Raw genomic sequence first — 5,439 nt, 5'->3', positions numbered from 1 at the left:
TAATACCACGAACAGTATTCCTTCCAAGACTTTAAGGGTTTTTTATTTCGCCCTGCAGAACTTTTTCATTTTATTCTACTTAATATGGTAGGTGTCCACCCATTTTACAAAGTTTTTTTCTAAAGTTATATTTTGCGTCAATAAACCGATCCAATTACTATGTTTCATCCCTTTTTTCGTATTTGGTATAGAATTATGGCATTTTTTTCTTTTTTCGTAATTTTCGATATCGAAAAAGTGGACGTGGTCATAGTCGGATTTCGTTCACTTTTTATACCAAGATAAAGTGAGTTCAGATAAGTACGTGAACTGAGTTTAGTAAAGATATATCGATTTTTGCTTAAGTTATCGTGTTAACGGGCATGCGGAAGGACACACGGACGACTGTGTATAAAAACTGGTCGTGGCTTCAACCGATTTCACCCATTTTCACAGAAAACAGTTAACATCATAATATCTGTGCCCGTACCAAATTTCAAAAGGATTGGTAAATTTTTGTTCGACTTATGGCTTTAAAAGTATCCTAGACAAATTAAATGAAAAAGGGCGGAGCCACGCCCATTTTGAAATTTTCTTTTATGTTTGCATTTTGTTGCACAATATCATTATTGGAGTTGAATGTTGACATAATTTACTTATATACTGTAAAGATATTAAATTTTTTGTTAAAATTTGACTTTAAAAAAATTTTTTTTTTAAAGGTGGGCGTGGTCGTTCTCCGATTTTGCAAATTTTTATTAAGCGTACATATAGTAACAGGAGTAACGTTCCTGCCAAATTTCATCATGATATCTTCAAGGACTGCCAAATTACAGCTTGCAAAACTTTTAAATTACCTTCTTTTAAAAGTGGGCGGTGCCACGCCCATTGTCCAAAATTTTACTAATTTTCTATTCTGCGTCATAAGTTCAACTCACCTACCAAGTTTCATCGCTTTATCCGTCTTTGGTAATGAATTATCGCACTTTTTCCGTTTTTCGAAATTTTCGATATCGAAAAAGTGGGCGTGGTTATAGTCCGATATTGTTCATTTTAAATAGCGATCTGAGATGAGTGCTCAGGAACCTACATGCCAAATTTCATCAAGATACCTCAAAATTTACTCAAGTTATCGTGTTAACGGACGGACGGACGGACATGGTCAATCAGATTTTCTTTCGATGCTGATGATTTTGATATATGGAAGTCTATATCTATCTCGATTCCTTTATACCTGTACAACCAACCGTTATCCAATCAAAGTTAATATACTCTGTGAGCTCTGCTCAACTGAGTATAACAATAAATCTAATTGAACGAACTTTTTCTTGCTTTTTTGATGCTACTTTACACGGGAGTTGCACCCAAGACCCTCAGTGTGGCAGGCGGAGCAAGCTACCACCACACCACTGCCACCACCATTATTAGAAGCTTGTAAAGTGGATATACGAGCAACGCTACCAGAGAACACGAAAATAGCAGTGACAATTTTTATCAGTCTTCTTTTTTCGATAATTTAAGTAAAGCTTTCATGAATTTCGCAACTTAAACTATGCAAACCATCATCAAAAACATTTGCGAAAATATTCAAAGAATCATAAAAAAGAAAGATATATTTCGAACTTTTTATTTAAAGTTTATCGAATTTGTATGAGTGTGGAGTTTTGTAGTTCTATCAATTCTCCACCTTTTCCAACAGTATTTCAGAAAACCTCACATGTATTTCGGAAAAGCACAAACATATTTCAGCAAAACAAAATGTATTTTAGAAGAGCGCAAAATTATTTAGAAAAGCACAAATGAACTTCAGATAAAGACAAATGAGATTCAGAAAAACAAAAAAGGTTTTCAGAGAAGCGGAAATGTCTTTCATTTGTGGCTTTCTGAAATACATTTACAAATTTCTGAATTTCATTTGAGCTTTTCTTAAACACATTTGCGTGCTTCTAAATTACATTTGAGGTTTCCTGAAATACTGTTGGAAAAGGTGTAATCTCGCAAAGCATATTTTATAGATCTAACACAATGCGTATTGATTTTTGATAATTTTTATTCGATTATTTTTCGTTCATATAAAAAAATGTTTCAGACTTTGTATGGAGAAAAATTTGAAACGCGCTTCCGAAAAAAAATTTTCGAAAATCAATGAGAATTTTGATAGTCCCAATACTTGGACTCTGTGAGACTGAAATTGATTGGGCTACAAAACCACATGCCCAATAAAATTCAGAAAACTCTAAAAAAAGCACAGATTTTCTTAAAATTTTCACTATTTTTCGAACTTTTTCAAAAATGTTTTTGATATTGGTTTATATAGTTTCATTTAAAAAATTCATCACAGTTTTTGCTTGAATTGTCAAAAATAAAAAAGATGAATTTAATTGACGAAATTTAGTCAAAATAAAAAGGAGATTTGAGCCGAGCTTCTCTTCCCATTTGAGTTAATTCTCTCTACAACTTGCCGGGACGGGACCTACATATATGTTTAATTTGATTGAAATTGGTTTTGCTATTTTCGGGTTTATTGCTGCATGTTGCTCATACGCAGCGTTGATCGCATCGATATCTTCCCTTCTACACCTCTTAGTTTAAAGAATTTTGTAGAAAAGTGTAGAGTAGTTAAAAAGCAATAATTTTCATAAAAATATAAAAAACTTCATATGTAAAAAATCATAAATTGAGTATACAAACATACATACATACTTTATCCATTCATGCCTTCATATATTACACATTTGTATATACTAATATACTATTACTTACTCAAATACATACTCATATGTCAAAAGTATTTGTAATAGTGCAACAATTAATACGATGCACTTTTTGCCAATACTGATTGGTTTGACTAAGTACATTAGAACTTCCTACCAAAAAGTACTCACCTGTTCGATTGGTAGAAAGTCAATAAATTTTGTTGACTCACTTACTTCTGCAATGCAGCAAAAAAGGATAACACTTACACACTTTTGATGGGGAAACTTCGAGGGCCAGGCAAATACCAAGAACACCGGTGTGCCAGTGCCATTAATACTCTACCCGTTGCGCATGGCGTCAATTGCCACAGATATGTATGTATGTATGTGTAATGGAAATAGTCTACCTAAAGAATAATGGGGCAATGAGTGCCAAACATGTCTAATTTGCATACAACTTGAATTTATTTATAAAATTGCTATCGCTCAGATACATTCATACATTTTTGTATAGGAATACCCACAGTTGGCCCACAAATAAAACGTATGAATGGTTATGAATAACAAATGTGGAGTGTATGGATTCAGTATCAAGGCGTCATAGTGCCTAATTGTAGCCCATTTATTTTTAGAGCATTTAAAAACGGAGACCAAACATATGTTATACACCACCATATTTACACATGTATGTATGAATTAGGAATGCTACTTTTCGGGATTTTTTATACCTTTCATGAAAATGAAATGGTATATTAATTTCGTCACGAAACCGAAAATTGTAAGTCCTTAAAGGGAAATAGATAGACCCACCATTAAGTATACCGAAATAATCAGGTTGAAGAGCTGAGTTGATTTAGCCATGTCCGTCTGTCCGTCTGTCCGTCTGTCCGTTTGTCTGTTTGTATGCAAACTAGTCCCTCAATTTTTGAGATATCTTGATAAAATTTGGTGAGCGGGTGTATTTGGGTGTCCGATTAGACATTTGTCGGAACCGACCGGATCGGACCACTATAGCATATATCCTCCATACAACCGATTTTTAAGAAAAAGAGGATTTTTGTAATATCTTACCCAATTTAACAGATTGAAGCTTCAAACTTCACCATATACTTTCGTATATTGCACATATTGTTGCCTGAAAAAATTGATGAGATCGGTCGTATATATAGTATATATCCCCCACAACCGATTGTTCAGATAAGGAACTTTTCGTAATTACTGCCCCATTTTAAGAGCTAGAGGCTTCAAATTTCAACGAATGCTTAGGTATATAGCATATATTGTTGTCTGAAAAAATCATAAAGATCGGTGGTATATATAGTATATATTTGGTGGTATATATAGTATATATATATAGTATATATATATATATTTTCGCAAATTTTAGCCCCATTTTAACAGCTAGAAGCTTCAAATTTCACCGAATACTTACGTATATAGCATATATTGTTGTCTGAAAAAATCATAGAGATCGGTTGTATATATAGTATATATCTCATACAACCGATTGTTCAGATAAGAAACTTTTCGCAATTTCTACCTCATTTTAACAGCTATAAACTTCAAATTTCACCGATTGCTTAGGTATATAGCATATATTGTTGTCTGAAAAAATCATAGAGATCGGTTGTATATATAGTATATATCTCATACAACCGATTGTTCAGATAAGAAACTTTTCGCAATTTCTACCCCATTTTAACAGCTATAAGCTTCAAATTTCACCGATTGCTTACGTATATAGCATATATTGTTGTCTGAAAAAATCATAGAGATCGGTTGTATATATAGTATATATCTCATACAACCGATTGTTCAGATAAGAAACTTTTCGCAATTTCTACCCCATTTTAACAGCTAGAAGCTTCAAATTTCACTAAATGCTTAAGTATATAGCATATATTGTTGTCTGAAAAAATCATAGAGATCGGTTGTATATATAGTATATATCTCATACAACCGATTGTTCAGATAAGAAACTTTTCGCAATTTCTACCCCATTTTAACAGCTATAAGCTTCAAATTTCACCGATTGCTTACGTATATAGCATATATTGTTGTCTGAAAAAATCATAGAGATCGGTTGTATATATAGTATATATCTCATACAACCGATTGTTCAGATAAGAAACTTTTCGCAATTTCTACCCCATTTTAACAGCTAGAAGCTTCAAATTTCACCAAATGCTTAAGTATATAGCATATATTGTTGTCTGAAAAAATCATAGAGATCGGTTGTATATATAGTATATATCTCATACAACCGATTGTTCAGATAAGAAACTTTTCGCAATTTCTACCCCATTTTAACAGCTAGAAGCTTCAAATTTCACCAAATGCTTAAGTATATAGCATATATTGTTGTCTGAAAAAACCATAGAGATCGGTTGTATATATAGTATATATCTCATACAACCGATTGTTCAGATAAGAAACTTTTCGCAATTTCTACCCCATTTTAACAGCTATAAGCTTCAAATTTCACCGATTGCTTACGTATATAGCATATATTGTTGTCTGAAAAAATCATAGAGATCGGTTGTATATATAGTATATATCTCATACAACCGATTGTTCAGATAAGAAACTTTTCGCAATTTCTACCCCATTTTAACAGCTAGAAGCTTCAAATTTCACCAAATGCTTAAGTATATAGCATATATTGTTGTCTGAAAAAATCATAGAGATCGGTTGTATATATAGTATATATCTCATACAACCGATTGTTCAGATAAGAAACTTTTCGCAATTTCTACCCCATTTT

Source organism: Eurosta solidaginis, chromosome 5 (assembly GCF_040869045.1).
Source record: "Eurosta solidaginis isolate ZX-2024a chromosome 5, ASM4086904v1, whole genome shotgun sequence".
Lineage (NCBI taxonomy): Eukaryota > Metazoa > Arthropoda > Insecta > Diptera > Tephritidae > Eurosta > Eurosta solidaginis.
This window is presented reverse-complemented; position numbering follows the sequence as displayed.